This window comes from Danio rerio, chromosome 24, assembly GCF_049306965.1.
Source record: "Danio rerio strain Tuebingen ecotype United States chromosome 24, GRCz12tu, whole genome shotgun sequence".
NCBI lineage: Eukaryota > Metazoa > Chordata > Actinopteri > Cypriniformes > Danionidae > Danio > Danio rerio.
Genome location: NC_133199.1, coordinates 23,135,001 through 23,152,997, shown reverse-complemented (window position 1 = coordinate 23,152,997; position 17,997 = coordinate 23,135,001). Strand labels below are relative to the sequence as shown.

Genomic DNA, 17,997 nt, shown 5'->3' with positions numbered 1-17,997 from the left:
AGCCTTATCTTGTAGAGGTCAGGATGCTTCAGATACTAAAGTAAAAGTGATTACACAAAATATTGGAAGAGAAGTAATACCAAAATTAAAAAAGGCACATAAAATCATCAAAATTGCATGAATTAGAAGGACTCCACTTGTGTTATGCACACAACTTTACATTGGCATGTTTGCTCACAACAAAATTAAAATTCTGCAATCATTGTTCCACTCTCATATCGTTCCAAACCAATTAGAAATGTGTTTGTCCTTTGGAACAAAGATACTTTAATCAAATTGGAGAGATTTATGTCCCTCCACTGAAAGTCTGAAAAACTTAAAATTCATACTAACATTTGTAAACAAACAATTGCAATAAAATTCAGATTAATCAAACAGTTTAATAAGAGTCTTCTGAAAAGACACAGACATTTTATATGAGGAAATTGATTCAATTTAAGCTTTAATTTCACACAAACACGATCAACAAAAATGTTTAAATATATAAATTTGGTCACAAAATGTTATTCCTTATAGCTCGACACTCAACAAATTTTCAAACATTAAACCTGTTTATCATATAAAAATGAGCATATATAAAAATGAGCATATATATATTTTGAATGTTCAAAACATTCACAATCTGATTTTGTGTGTGTGTGTGTGTGTGTGTGTGTGTGTGTGTGTGTGTGTGTGTGTGTGTGTGTGTGTGTGTGTGTGTGTGTGTATATATATATACAAAATCAGATTGTGAATGTTTTGAACATTCAAAATGTTGAATGAACAAAACGAAGGGGTGGAAATCTATATCTATATCTATATCTATCTATATATATATATATATATATATATATATATATATATATATATATTATAACAAAACGTAGGGGTGAAAAAAAAAAAAAAAAAAAATATATATATATATATATATATATATATATATATATATATATATAGATATAGATTTCCACCCCTACGTTTTGTTCATTCAACATTTTGAATATATATATATTATATATATATATAATATATAATATATATATATATATTATAACTTAATTTGTGCAATAAGTATAAATGGGTGAATGAGTCTTATTTATTTATTTGTTTGTTTATAGGACAACACTATCCATCTCAATCAACCTTTAATTAAAAAATAAAATAAAATTAAATTAAATTTATTTAAATTTAATTAAACCCTTTTTAAAAGATTATGTGTATGGCATCATGCAATACCACACAATTAAACAAAATAACGTACAATTCTATACATTTTCTATAAAAAATAAACATAATCTATAAATAAATGAAAGTCTAATGTTATTTTTATCAATATTACAAATCTGGATAGCACATTAAAACTAGCCAGGGAGTAGGGTTTATTCCTAGGCCACACGTACCAGATCAATTATTTAATTTTGAGCAAACTGATAGAGAAATAAATGAAATGAATAATGAATGTATGCTCCACGTCATTACAATAATGGTAAAAAATTTCCCTGATAAATAGTGACAAAAATGGTCTGCAGGGTTTTAATTTGATTGTTATCTTTTGGAAGGACATTATTTCACTGATAATCGAAAGGTTAAGGCCAGAGCAGAGCTGTTTTAATATCCTGGGCTGAACATTACTATGCTAATGGCTATGCTAATGTAGCACATCCCTCTACTTTAAACTAGGAGGCCCACAGTAATGCCTAGATCCCAACTCTACAACAATGTATTACAATATTATTAATGCTGAGATGCAAATGTTCATATGAACACCTATTTTAGTGAAACAAAGAGCATCCATAACAGATACTGTTTAAAGTCTAGTGAACATGCTTTCTTGGCATATAATTTTTTTTCTTTTTAAATACATTTTCCTCCAACACAGTGTATGATTACTGACCTTAAAATCATTTCGAATACTTAACATTTATTTATTAATTTGTCATTAAGTGCTTGTTTTGTATAAACCAAAAACCTATAAAGTCAACAGAGACAGAAAATAATGGGAAAATTATAGGTTTTAGCATTCACTCGGATAACTTTTAAAGTTCTCACATAAATGAATACATTCACAAAACTTTATTTTATAAAACTTTTGCCTTTCACTGAAAAACATGACATTTGTTCACATTCTCTTGCAAAAGTTTGCTATTTTCCTTAAAGTATGTGTTCCACCAAGAAACATTTTATTTGTCCCCAAAACATTTACACGGTCTCTAAAATATTAGTTCCACGTATAAACTCACTTTTATCCACTTACATTTACTCACAAAACTTTTAAATTCTGCTTTAAATATTTGTGTAACACTGAGGACCTTTTATTGTGATATTTTTACATTTGATCAAAAAGCTTCTCTTGCAAAACACAAAACATTCTACATAGAAACTTCCTTCATTTGCTCACAAAACTATTACATGACCTAAAAAGCCAGACATAATTTACATTTAGAAATCCTATATTTTAAATGTAGCCAGATACTTTTAGATCAAGTATGATTAAGTATGTCCAAACAACAGAAAATTGAGTTGCAGTCTTCAATGTTTTTATTTTTTATTCTCCAACATGTTAACGTCAAATGACAGAGTTGTCATGCCAATTTGTAAACAAAAGCGTGCATTACTTGCCCCACCTTAGAGTTCTTCTAACTAGTCCACTGCTTTGGAAATGTCATTGATAAGTGGCATTATTGAAATTATTTTAACTTGACAGTTAACGTTTCCTTTAACTTGACACTCTGTTTAAAAAATGAAGTGCTCATGTTAGAGGCACTGCAAACGACACAAGATGTAAGCGTAATAATGACGCATCTGTCAAGTACATGTTCACATAGAAAAACAATGGGAGAATAGTGCATTTAGAATAGACTTGCACTAGAATTCAAAAGCCTGTTTTATACTGTGTCGAGTGACCGCATGGCACATACCATTTATGTAGCTGAGGTTGTTTTGTTTGTGCTGCTCTGGCAATAACACTTTCAAAATGCTAGAAGTCAGTGGGGTATCTAAGTTTCTTGGTGTGAAATTTATTTGACTATTTTGGATTGCATTGCTATAGTAAAAGTTGTGCAAACTTCTACTCATTCAAGGAAGTAAGAGGCATGAACTGTCAAATATTCAGCAACATTAAGAGTGCAGTATATAGCATTGATTTTATTATGCAGGGTTTTGTCAACAAGTGTGACTTGACTCACATTCAGGTTGCCAGATTGACAACACCAACTGCTCAGTTAATGTTTATAGTTGTAATATTTGTATTTTTTGCAAATTAAAAACCACCTTATACATATATATTATACATATTTATTAATCTATTATTATTTTTTTTATCTCTGAACCTGCATCTCACTTGGGAGGCTGCTACTGTCTTCCAGAGATTGCATTTTTGCCCACATTGGGCAGCCTTTGTGACTGAAATGAAATGCATTGTGTTTTCAGCAAAGGCAACCCAAATTTAATTGGGTAAACTGGCAGTGGGCACAGTTACATGGATCAGATAAACAAATATGTTTGCATGTTTCTACCTTTAATCATAAAAATAAAAGTATCCATCCCGAGCTACTTTGCAGGACATGAGACTTATTAAGCTACTCGCACCACCAGGCTCCCTCCACTCCCACAGCTCTCTGCCCCACCCACACCAGTCACTGCTACCAAGCCGACCAATCACTTGCACTCTGTGTAGTTGCGATGTGTAACTGCATTTTTTTTTCGAGGTGTGCATCAAGGTCTGCGTATGGGTATAACGAAGATTATGTGACTGCTACACCAGACCTATAACATGCACTTGAAGCAGCAAGATTGCAAATCACCAAAAACTCTGAAACAAATATGCAATTTATTCTGTGGGCAGAGAGCTGTTCAAATCAATTACTCCGTTAAACCTCAAAGACACACATTAATTGTTTTAAGAGAGAGACAAAAATAACACTCAGCCCACAATATCTAACAAACAGGACAAAGTCAGCATTTCACATATTACAAATATTACAATAATGACTACTCCAACTCAGTTTAGCTTAATTACACCAGAGGTGGAATTAGTGACCTGATTTATCCAGGCATTTCACTTAATAAAGGGCTTGTTCGAGTGGCGGGGAATGTGGTAAACAGAGTGCACTGAAGCACAGCCCAAACAAATAATGATTTAGAAACAGGCTGCATAAATGGAAACGTTCAATTTACGCATTTCCGCTCATGTAGAAGAGTTTGTCTCTCAGATGGGGCCTGACCAGGGTTCAAATCATTAGACTGTTTCAAACAATGAATCTGAAAATAAAATAAATGAAAGTGAGAACAGATGAATGCAACTGAAAGCCCTCGAGTGGGCTGGTACGGCAATGTGTAGCCTTGTTAGACTGAGCTAAAGTTGCACTGCTGCCGCGTTCCTGTGGGATGAGAAAGTCTCCTGGCAGAACAGACTGTATCCGCAGAATCATTCGCAGCCTCGAAAAAGAAAACAAGACCACAAACCCAAAAGCTGAGAATGAAGTAATGTGGAATAACCATGATGTAAATAGCTTGAAATTGCAAAGACCTCAAGGGCCATGAGGAGCCAATTGTCTGTAAATGTCCCATATGGCAAAAATGGTAGACATGTTTTAGTTTCCAAATACAAAGTAAAACAAAATTATGTAAAAACTAAAAATACACCAAACATACATTATCTACATGTTACTATCATGTGTAATATCTATATAAAGGCAAGAAAGAAACTTTTTAAATTGCATTTTTTTACATTTTCTTCAAATAATGGATAATGGATCCCTTTTGTAAGGTTTGAAATGTATTGGCTTTAGCTCTGAAATACTTTATATTTAAAATAGATTTAAATCATATATTTTGTATTACAAAAGATATTTAACATATAAATAAATATATATTTTAACAAGAAAATGTTTTATTTTCACCATATGGGATTTTAGAAACAAGTAGGGATGTACAGTATGGTAAGGGTGAAAAGGTTAACCAAACAAAACACTGCAAATAGGTCAGATTAAAGACGGTGTTATTCTTGGTATCAAAATAAAACAGGCCTCAAAGTACACACAGTTAATATATGTTTTAGGTATGAATAATTTTGGGTTGTGCTATGTAATAAGTGGGAAGTGTGGTGGTTCTTTCACTGATCGTAGGTCAGTTAGCGGTTTCACAGATGCAGTTTTAACACATAAGATACATACGTAAGATACAAGTGAACTTTTTACTTCCTCTATTGTATTTGCATGTATAATGGACAGCAATTGTATTTACATCAATCAATCCAAGAGTGGAAAAATACCCCCCTCCCTCCAACAATACTTAAAACAGACCCAATAACAAAATTATTTTTAAATAAAACAAAAAATAACAACAATAGTAATTATTATTATTATTATTATTATTATTATTATTATTATTATTATTATTATTATTATTATTATTATTATTATTATTATTATTATTATTATTGGGCTTCACAGTGGTGCAGTGGGTAGCACGTTAACCTCACAGCAAGAAGGTCACTGGTTCGAGCCTCGGCTGGGTCAGTTTGCATTTCTGTGTGGAGTTTGCATGTTCTTCCCGTTTGCCCGGATTTCCTCAGAGTACTCCAGTTTCCCCCACAAGTCCAAAGATATGCGATAAAGGTGAATTGGGTTGGCTAAATTGTTCGTAGTGAATGTGTGTGTGTGAATGAGTGTGTGTGGATGTTTCCCAGGGATGGGAATATTATTATTATTAGTAGTAGTAGTAGTAGTAGTAGTAGTAGTAGTAGTAGTATAAGTATTATTATAATTTTTATTATATTATTTTTTTTTTGGAGGGGTTGGATAGTGGACAGGGGTGATGCCAGAAGATAAAAAGTGCTATTATTCAGTTTGAAAAATAATTGTAAAATTATATTCTATATATATATATATATATAATAAAGCAGAACCAATGATAACACAGGTTAGCACAAGTTTTTTTATTTTATTTTTTTATTTTTTTTATGGTTATTATTAAGGGAAAACAAAATACAAAACTACGTAGGCATGTGAGAAAAAGTGTTTGTCCCTAAACCTAATAATGGGCTGGGCCACCCTTGTCAGCAACAACTGCAATCAGGCCTTTTTGATGACTTGCAAAGAGTCAGTACAGCACTGTGAAAGGATTTTCGCCCAATCATCTTTGCAGTATTGTTGTAATTCAGCCACATTTTAGGGTTTTAAAATATGAACTGCCTTTTTAAGGTCATGCTACAGAATCTCAATTGGAGTCAGTTCAGGACTTTGACTAGGCCACACCAATGTATTTATTTTGTTTTTCTTTAGCAATTTAGAAGTGGTTTTGCTGGTCTGTTTTGGATTATTGTCCTGCTGCAGAACCCAAGTTTGCTTCAGCTAGACATTACTAACAGATAGCCAGACATTTCCCTTAGGATTTTGTTTGTACACAACTGAATTCATGATTCCATTTATCACAGCAAGTCTATCAGTTATTAAAGTAGAAAAACAGTCATAGACCATCATCCAACCACCACCATCACCACATTTTACTGTTTGTATGATGTTCTTTTTTTCTGAAATGCGGTGAGAAGAGTGCATATGCTCTTTTTGCTCAGCAGTGATTTTGTCTGGGAACTCTGCCATGCAAACCATTTTGCCCAGACTTTTTCCTATGGTGGAGTCATGAACACCCCCTTGTGAGGCTTGATGTTCTATGGATATTGTTGTGGGGTCTTTTGTGACCACTTGGATGAGTTATCCCTGTGCTCCTGGGCTATTTTTGGTTGGCTGGACACTCCTGGGAAGATTCTCCACTGTTCCATGTTTCTGCCATTATTTAGCTAATGGGTTCACTGTGGTTCACTCCAGTCTCAAAACTTTAGAAATGGCTTCATAAAATTTTCCAGACTGGTAGATCTCAATTATTTTCCTTGTCTTTTTTGTAATTTCTTTGGATTTAGGCATGATGTCTAGCTTTTGAGGATCTTTTGGTCTACTTAACTTTGTCAAGCAAGTGATGCCATGATTTAGATCAAGTTTGAGAATAGAGTGGGGTGGTTCATCAAAAACCCTTTAAGAAAACCTTCCAGATAATTTAGCAAAATAACTATTCAAAAAAATCACTGAAAGAATCCGTAAAAATGAATTAGTCTTAGTCAACAGAATAAAAATATGATTAGAAATTCTCATACATGCTTGTTTTCCACACTGTATGTCAAGTAAATGCCATATACTGTAGCCTATATCATTCTGGAGCTAACACTAAATGTCTGTTGGACACCATTGAACAATCCCATGGCTGCTTCCCAGTGCTTACTCTACACTAACACATTACTACATGCGAAACTGTCAGACAGTCTCATCTGAATGTACTGTACATCTGCACACTGAACCCCCCTTGGATGTCTTCAGCTGGAACCATGCTGTGAGAGTGGGATGATGGGGATGTTTATGAATGTAAGGAAAAGAAGGAGAGCAATGCAAAGCGTAGGAGTTTCATGGAAAAGGAAAGGGAGCAGGGGAGAAAAAAAAAGTGTGAGAATGAGGGGGTTACGCTTTATAATATGCTGCCTGAGTGCTTGTGTGTAAAAGAAATAGGAGTTGAGTCCCACATGAGGCTTTATCATCTCCGAAATCAGTCAAAATAACCCTTCCCAGCATCCAGCTCATTTCCCAGCAGCCTCGACATCGTCCTCCACCGTCTAAAGACTGACAGCTAAGGAGAAGCTTGCTGTTCAAAGATGAGCTTATGAGAGAGAAACAGTGTGTTTTATTTCCAGAAGAGGGAAGGCGATGGTCATTATACAGAGCAGCTGCCGTTTCCTTACAGAACAGGTGTTGAAACCAGCCATGCTGGGTCACAGGACTATTAGGGAGATTTGTATCCACTGCTCATGTGGTTTTGTATTTGCTGATTCATGCCTTGAATGACATACCAAGGTTTGAACTTAGGGCTGGGCAATTAATCGAATTGAAATTGCAAACGTAACTGAGCAAGAACTATGATTGTGCTTTTTTGTCAAGATGTGCAAGACAGTGTTACCAGTATTAAGTCTTCCTCTAAAGACAAGAAGGTGTTCCCATGGAAATCTACAAACCCCCCCAAATACAGATGAATAAACCCATGAAATCCCCTTGGGAAATAGTAGTCGCTGAATGAACAGAAGATTTAATTGGTTTTATTGATTCATCTGGACTGATAAACACACAACTATGGAATCATCTCATAGAAATATGTATTTCAACCTTTTGACTGGAGTTACGAGATGAGTTTGGAATAAAACCATGTGGTAATTCCACGTACAACATTTACTACACAGAGGTGTAGTTCATTAAGAAGCGACTCAAACAGCTGTCAAAATTCAGTGCTTAATTTAAGCCGGATCTTGCCGGATCCTGTCCTGGAGTTGTAAGTAAGTGTCGGATATTCATGTTTTGCGTTCCGTTATTTATTTTAATGGATCCGGCATTAACTTGTGTGTGGTAAATACCTGCGCGTGTGTGTGTGTGTGTGTGTGTGTGTGTGTGTGTGTGTGTGTAATAGAGTGCAAGCAAAGGCTGTGTGGTTTGTGTGTGTGTGTGTGTGTGTGTGTGTGTGTGTGTGTGTGTGTGTGTGTGTGTGTGCGCGCACAATTAATCAATCAACTTTTAGTTATAGACCTTTTTTAGAATGTAGAATGTTTAGAACTTCCGTTTACAGCGTTTACAATAGGTACTTTCCGCACTGTTTTGAGTGTATAACAGAGTATTTTTTGTGACACAACTTTGGAAGGTTTGTTTTAAATCTGTTAATCTGTCAGATGTGGTTCAAGCACGAGAGAGAAACATTCTCCTAGTTCGTTGTCTGTCGTCCGAAATACAGCGTGTGTGTGTTTCCTCGGCCTGTCAGCTATTAGCTCAGCGGCTCTTCAACACACACACACACACACACACATGCAAGCAACTCGACAAGCCACACGAAATACTTCACTGCATCATAGAGCAAACCAGATTACTGGCATGAAACTTAACAGGTGTGTCATGCAATTTACAAAAATTACCAATAAAAGTCTGATACTCTGCTGGCTGATTTGCTGTTCGTTCTAAATGCGAGCCTTTTATGTTTCATTTAGTGTGTTGTATTTACCACGGTTTGTGTTTTTCTGTCTTCAAAATGTCACTTTATTTTCACTTTGTCACACTTATTAAATCAGTGTATTAGTGGGACAGTACAGTAGGCTACGTGTGTGTGCCAAACATTTTGGTGAATTACAATTGTTTGGGCTGGTCATTTGTTTGTTTGAAAGAGAAAATGTTGACTTTATCGGTGCCGAGGCTTCTTTTAAACAGCAGAAGATGCCGTCTGACAAAGAGAGGAAAATGCCTCGCAGCAGCTGTTTTTCATCCTATTGGATCGCATTTTTAAAATGATCAGTCCAGGAGGTGGTGCTGATCGACAACAGTATTAGTTCAAAGATGAAAGTAAAAAGGTAAAAAGCATGTAAAACAGATTAAACTATAAATTCAAAGCTGTCCAAATGTGACTGTTTATACGCATCAGCTGCCGACAGGAAGTTCTAAGCATTCCTTTCCGTATACACGCAAAGCATAATGGGTAATTTTGCGTTCTAAGAAAAAAGGTCTATATAGCACTTTACTACAACCAAGGTTGACCAAAGTGCTTTACACTAGTAAAAGCATATTACACAACACAACAGAAAAGGAGACGATGCAAAACAATACAAAAAATTCTATAAAATCCAACAGACGTTAAAACATAATTAAGTGTCAGTGCTTTGCACTAAAAGCCAATTTAAACGAGTCTTAACCTTGGGCTTTCAAAAGTGGCAGGTCAGTGATTGTACGAAGCTCAGTTGGAAGGGTATTCCAGAGTTTAGGACCTGCCACTGCAAAAGAGCAGTCACCCCACTGCTTTTATCCTGACCGAGACACTTCAAGCAGAAGTTGGTCAGCAGATGGCTAAGCTCTACTGAGTTAGTGAATGTGCAAAATTTCGCATAAATAAGAAGCAAGGCCATTAATAGTATTAAAAACAAACTTCACTTTTCTGACTGTTAGTTAACATGCGAGCAGCAGCATTTTGCACAAGCTGCAAACAATGAAGACATGACTGGGTGACTCCGACATAAAGAAACCATGTGGTAATACCATGTGGCACACATGACGTAGTCACTATGTGCAAGTTAAAGCAAAAGTCATGTTTAACTATTGGCCCTCAACAACATTTTCAGCCAATCTCACTGTTTGAGAGTCTGCAATGCTTGTGTTTTATTTTTTTAAAGGGTCACGAAACACCAAAACACATTTTTTGAGCTGTTGACAGTCGTATATGTGTCCCACACTGCTAAAAACACTATTAGGACACCTATATTTCGCTAAAAAGTGTAAATTGGTTGTTTTTGCGTTATTTCAAGCAAATTCGTACTTCCGGTTTGAAACGAATTTTTGAAGCTGCGTCACGGCCATGACATAATAGCGTTGTATTCCAGCGTGTAGACTGGATGTCTGAGCCAGAGTGTGTCTTATTACGTCTTATAGTGTGTTGCATTAATGCATGAGTAAGGCTTGGTTCAAACCAATCAGCGCACTCTATTGTGCAACTTCATTAATATTCATTACTGTCACAGTGTTTAGACAACAGAGACGCCACGTTGTGTTGGCAAAACAAACGTGAAGTGTTGCTTTTATAGTTTGCTGCAGTTAAGTTTTGTTTTCATTTTCTCTCTGTGAGAGCGCAGCTGGAGTCACTTGTGGATTAACAGTGTACGCGACGCTCGACAACAATAACTTACGTGTCTAAAGAGGATTATTGTTTACCTGAGAGCTGTTCTCATCTGCAAACGCTGAGATCCGGATTTGCTTGTAGTCTTCTCTCCATAAAGACGCGGCTCTAGTTGCTGGTGATTGTCCTGTCTCTACAGATTTGGTAAGTGAGCGACCAGTGCTCTTTGTTTATTCAGTTTGTTCGTATCGAACTAAGTTAATTATAGCACAGAGTGTAAACATGTTAGCACCACAACCAAACTTTAACCTCGTGTAGGATTTTCGCTGCATTTTGTGACCGGAATAACATACGCTGCTTTCTGACACTACCTGCCGTGTGCATCTAAGTTTCCGGGAAATGCGGAGGGTTTTTTTTCTCTCATTCGCCGTGCGGTCTCAAACATTGCATGAAAAATACACGCTTAGAGCAGTTCCTCGAATCAAATATCTTGTCTGTCGCGAGGGGCATGAATGAATTCCCTAATTGAAAGAGCCAAACTGCAGTTAAAGTCCACCATTTAATAATTTGGCAAATAATTCGACTACAGATGTCCATGTAAACACCATCACTTTCTCCCGTGTTTGTGTGTGTATGTGTGTGTGTGCGTGTGTGTGTGTGTGTGTGTGTGCGTGTGTGTGTGTGTTTTGACTCTGAAACTTGCGCGTGCCCAAATAGACCATCCCACTTTAGTTCCTCCGACACTCCCCCCTAAACAGAGCTGGACACGCCCACTTTTCTGACTTTTTCCAAAGTAGAGGTGTGAAAACACCCTGCTGAAACGAGGGGGTTTCATGGCCCTTTAAGTCTCTGTTCAGGGGTTCATGTTTCTGATTCATAGCCTTTTGCTTGGAAATTCCCTACTAAATGAAATGATTCTGATATTTGTAATAACTTGGGAAAGAATGAGTCAAATATGCTTTAATTCATAAAAATAACTAAATTAAATATATTTAGGAATCAATCTATATGGTTGTGCCTAAGGTTTTGGATTCTATAATAAAAACAGGGTTTCATAAAAGCCTGTTTTGAGTTGCACTTCACAGGTTAAACTAAAATGTTTCAAAATAGTCGTTCATTTGTGATCAAACTACACTTGTTGCTCTCCATGTTTTTTGATTCACCACAGATATTTCATAAGATTGATTGATCTGTAATCTAACTAGACTTTTCTCGCTTTATGACTCACATTACAGATTCATTGGAAAATATACCTTTGATCATATAAACATAGACTGTCATACTTTCAAATCCCTATAGTCTTTCAAGACTTTTTAATTAATCAAATATATTTATACAGTGTAGTTATTTTATACACCATTTAAAAGTTTGAGGTCAGTACATTTTAATTATATTTCAAGCATGCGTCATTTTCAGCAAAGATGCATTAGCAAATCAGTATTAGCAAAAAAATAAAATAAAAATGCATGTGAACGAAATATTAGAGCCCATATTATTTGCCAAAAAACTAAATAAATCTTACTTAAATTTTCTGTCTTGTTAAGGAAAACTCACTTTATATTTCTGAAAACAAGACAATATGTCTTGCTCGCCAAGAATTGTTTTTTCTTGATTTAAGAGTTTTTAGATATTTAGACTAAAAACAAGACAAAATATACCTTGAAATTATAAGGTTGTATCTGCGTTCTGAATGATTTTTAGATATTGAGCTTCAAAGTTTTTGCATTCCATATACTATAGCAAACAGTATGTGTGTAACATTTGTTTTTAAATAAAAAGTCGGAAAATGTAAACAACATATAAAAAACATCCCATAATGTAAATAAGTTGTCATTTAATAAGAATTTGTCAATAACTCAATTTTTACAAAAATGTCAAATAGAACCTTATAATTCTAAGGTGAAGATACGTATTTAATTGTGTTTAATTACTTGTTATTGCTCCATACAGCTTGTACTATATGTGGTTAACTATTTATATTCACATATCACATCTAAAGCCAAGTTAAAAATGTGATGCGTGCCACTTTCTATGCATTTAAATGCATTCAAGAGTTCACACTTAGCTGATGATTGATTATAAAGCATGTTTGGCATGCTATCCCGGGAGAGATCCCTGAGCTTATAAGATCCTCGAGCTTGGGGCTCCCTCCCGTTTGCAAGGCGAGAGGGGACTTTGAGCTCAGGTAGATCTCGAGAACTCCCCTGTTGTAGTGGCTGATGAACAGATAGTGATTGCTCCTAAGAGATAACTACTTACTAGGAGTATGTCTATGGTGCCGATTTGGATTAGTCAATTCACTTAAGTTGCATGTTTTTTTTGGACGGTGGGAGGAAATCGCGGAATCCAGGGAAACCCATGTGAGCCCGGGAAGAACATGTAAACTCCACACAGAAAAGTCAGCTGGCTTGGCAAGAACTAGAACCAGTGACATTCTCGCTGTGAGGCAACTGGGTGTGTAGCACTGGGCCACCGTGCCACCCATCTAGGAAAGGAGGAGGAGTAGGGGTGGAAGGGGGGGATTCTTCAAAACGAAGATGTCTGTTATATTGAACTTAGGGTATTTATAGTGGCTTAGGAATCATCTGATTGGCCAATATGAAATTGAATAATGCGGGACCGGTTAAAAGCAATCATAAGCTCTCATAATGTGATCCTCTCGAAATCATTTCATAAATGAACTTCACTTTGTAAGCTTGCAATCGTTTGCCATTTGTCACTGCCATGGCCACCATGAGCTTTTTGTACACATGTGCGATAATCAAGTTTTAAAATAGCTTTTGCCGCTGTATAGATTAACACTGAATGTGTGTAGTTGTTTTTACTTATGGCTAAGAATAGAGCAATATGCCGGTGTTAAACTGCATTGCTTTATTGCACTCCTACATTGGGATCAAACACATATACTCTGCACTCTGGCTACTTCAACAATGTTGATAAGCCTTAGTGTGCATTTCTCTCTGTCTCGTGCTGAATGCAGTTGACCAATCGCAACAGACTAAGTCGTACCTGATCGTACCAATCAGCGCAGATTAGCCTCACACTAAAGATTGGTTTGGGAACAAATGAACCGCTGAACAAATCATATGGGAGTCATTGGGATAATTAGGCAAAAATAAATGCATATTATAAGACAATTAAACTGTTTTTTGACGTAAATATCAGCCTGTTGTTGCAGACCCCCAAAACATAATTATGACCTTTTTTAATGCACAATAGGGGCTTTTGACAGAAGTGAATGTCATTTCTCAATTGCTCCATTAACAATATCTTTAACACAATGCAATACACATATTCAGTAAAAATCAATCAAATACTCAATCGTTGATTATAAACACCACAGTCATCTAGCATCAGCTGTAATGAATTGTTGTACCTTCAAAAAGGTCTAAACATCTGTTCTGAGAAGTAGGCCCACGATGCCAGAGGAGAATGTGTTTACTCCTGTAATGATTCATTCACATTGACGAGGACTAAAGCTAGAGATCACAGCAGCCCACTGCCTTCGTTCTCTGTAATGAAAGTCTCTGGCAGTGCTTGTACCGCTATGTGCACTGGGGACGCCTGCGGTATCGACCCGAGGCTCCATAATTTACTGTAATCAAGTGAGAGAATATTTTAATGGAATGAAGTCTCTTCCGTCAGCCGGCTTCTGAAAATGATTTATTATTTAATATCTGATCCTTTCTAATTAGCCGCATTCTCTGCAGCCAGCCTCTGCCCTCCATTCAAACACTAGCCAATTAAATTCACCCTGGTAACATTTTTAAAAGGAGCTGCGATTGCTGTTTTAAAGATATAGCTGTGCTGCACATAAAGTTTCAAAGAACATCTCACCTCGAGGGATTTGTGTGGGGTTACAGGAGGGTATGGCAGTCTTTGATTTAGAAAACATCTTAGCTTTACCGGGATATTGAGTGCAAGAGCATTATGGCACATGACATTTGCTTTATTAAACTTTGGTTGACATTGCTGCAACAGTTTTTATATGTAAATAAATTTGATGGGATGTCATGATCTTTCCCTACTGTACAACAACTTAAAGGACGCTTCTATACAAATATACTTTCAAATTTAATAAAAGTGGGTAGGGAGTAAGGGATGTCAGCCTTCAGAAATGTCAAAAAGCTGCAAAAAATAATATAAAAAATTGCAATGCGTCTCATGAAATATCTTTGAAGAGAAATAATAAATAATCATTTTCATTCACTGCAAATTTGTCACTAAATTCATGTCTGCAAAAAGAGCAGCTTGAACATTTGGCTAAATAACACCCTTTTTTGTTAACATACTAAAGCTTTAAATAGCTTAAACAAAAGCTTAAATATTCTCTGGTTTCCCCACAGTCCAAACACATGCGATATAGGTGAATTGGGTAAAACTAAATTGGCCGCAGGGTATAAGTGTGTGTGAATATGAGAGTGTGTGGGTGTTTCCAGTACTGGGTTGCATCTGGAAGGTCATGCACTGTGCACCACCTAAATAGTTGGTGGTTCATTCTGCTGTGGCGATCCCTGATAAATAAGGGACTAAATCAAAAGTAAAAATAAAATAAAAATGAATGAATAAATGAATGAATAAGTTCACTTAAAACTGAAAATTGTATGATCATTTACACATCTTTTACTTATCACAAAACTCTTTAAGAAGTTATTTTAAAAACTATTGTAAACATGTAACCATTGACTTTCACAGTATTTGTTTTTCTTAATATGGAAGTCATTTGTTAAAGGTTTCAAACATTCTTTAAAATTACTTTTTTTTTTAAAAAGATTTATTTATTTATCAGATTTTTGTGACAGTTAACAAACACAAGTAAAAGAAAATGACAGTACAAATAGAAAATAAAAATATATAACAGTACAAATTTTATTAAAAAAAAAATAAATAAAATAAACCAAACTATAACCCTCATATTGTGCAACACAGTATATGATGTGCATAAACAATATATGATGTGTATTCATTTTACAATTTACGCATTTAAACAGGTCAGTAGCGAAAACTTGTGGACTTATGTCAAGAAATAATTGTATGCTTGTACTATATCAACACTAGGACTCATCTGAAAGTTACAGACTGAGGGTATACTCACACTATGTACAGTTGCCTTGAACCGGGCCAAAGCATGTTTGTCCCCCCTCCCGTCTCTCCCGACGGCCCGGACTCACATTACATTCGGGTCTGGGCACACTTACGTCATCGATGATGCACTGTTCAGTAAGCGTTTTTGCTCAGCATAGTGGAGATTTCTTCAGTTATATTGCTTTAGTGGTTTGATTTGCAGTGACACGTAGTCAAATATTTCCCAAAACAGATCAGCCAATTTTGACGCTCATAATTAATCATAAAGTCCTCGTGCTGCAGGGATGAGGAGGTTTGCTGAGGGTGCAGCTGTCGTGTAGTGAGGGGTTTTCGTCTTTAATAAACTATGACAGTTTGCCTTCATTGAACAGTAAGAATGATTAATTAATCCATATGAAAGAGTCCCTTTAAAGTCACGTCTCTCTTTCAGTTTCAGACTCAGGCACGTTTTGCACTCACACAGAAGCGTACTGCTCCAATGCCCAAGTGTACCATGCTCAACTCCTCCAACTGGGCCAGGGCCGGCCAAGTGAACCGTGCCTGAGCTTGATTCAGAGCGTTTACAATTCTCAAACGATCCAGGAAATGGGCCTGGGCACGGTTCGGACAGCATAGTGTGAGTAGGCCCTAGAACTGCAAGATGGGCAACCATTCATTCTACAGTAACTGCTTCAAGTTTCAGATTTGAACATAATGTTAGAAAATTTGATCACTGAACGTCGAAGACTGTATTTGAAAATCAAATACACCGCCTAGCTAATAATGACAGAAAGGCCATTAATTTAGAAAAAAAATTATATGATAACTTACAATCAAGGGGTAGAACTCCAAACAGGTCAATTAACTGAGAAGGAACAATTTTAATAGATTTAATTGCTGAAAATGAATCGAAAACAGACTCCCAAAAGGGAAGCAGGACCGGTCCAAAACATGTGAACTAGGTTTGCATTTTCAGCATGACATATGTAACAGTTTGGATCAATAGCAGGAAACATGTGAGCAAGTTTACACTTGGACCTGTGAACTCTGTGGGCTACTTTAAGACATGTTATTTTGTGTTCAGCCTGCCTGATCTCATGAGGAGACATAACTATTATGTAGTGGCTATGTAGTGGCTACATATCCAGTTATACAAAAACTAAATTTCACAAAAAGCATGGTTTTTAAAATAAGGCATAAAACCTTACCCCTAAACCAAAGTGTCATTGAGAGAGTACCAAATCATAATAAATTGTACAAATGAGTCTGAGACATACTCATTGAAATTAGCCACTGAATCAAAAAGTTATAAAAGGTTGTGAGATTATGTTGTTTCATCTGAAGGAACCATTTGAGGATGAATAACTCTTGAGTAAACTTTCCATTTTAGATGAACTAACCCTCAAACAGAAGTGAATAGAGAGCAGTAGCTGTTAACTAGCAGATGTTAAACGCACGGTAAAAGATTCATAAAAATAATCCAATATGAAAATGTTCTGAATTCATATTATAGCTGAGTAAAATGTTGATTGTTATTCACTACTAAATTGGCTTTAAAAGACTAAATAACCTTAAATCCCCATTTACTGTGTATGCTCTATATTCCTTTATTATAAAATAAATGAAATGGTAGCTTAAATTAACAGAAGTAGATGGCAACCAGGAGAGGCCAGCCACCAAAAACATCATGACATATCAAAAAATAACCCATTGAACCATTAACCCATGAGAAAGTAATAAAATAAATGCTAAACGTTAACTGCTATTCACTGCTAATCTTGCTTTAAAGAGCCCATATTATACATGAAATAGGGTCATATCTTGGTTGTAAGGGTCTCCAACAACAGTTTAATATGCATGCAAGGTCAAAAAACACTTTCATGGTCTTATAATCTGCATTTATTTTTACCTAATTATCCCAGCGACTCCTGTATGAATCGTTCAGGGATTCATTTGTTCCCAAACCCCTCCTTAGCGCGAAGCTAATCTGCGCTGATTGGACCAATGACAGCCTGTTGCGATTGGTCGACTGCCTTCAGTCAGAGAATGAAATGCCAAACAGCTAATCAGCAATATAAAAGTAATCACAGTTCATACACGCTCGATAGTGTAGGTGTGGATTTTAGCTGCCAGTGGGTCAATGTAAATACAGACTATGGACTTGAAAATACAGACGACTAACTATTTTATTGAGCAAAAACTCCAAAAACAGTTGAGGAGATCTCCTAGCTTCTCACTCTGCTCTTTTCACAGACACACACACACATATTGCAC

At 36.0% G+C, this 17,997-nt stretch overlaps 1 protein-coding gene across 2 annotated transcripts in view; it reads right to left on the bottom strand.

The window, feature by feature from the left end:
* zgc:162928 overlaps positions 1 to 17,997 on the bottom strand; it is a 193,158-nt gene that overhangs the window by 120,871 nt on the left and 54,290 nt on the right. The gene's annotated exons all lie outside the window — the stretch shown is intronic.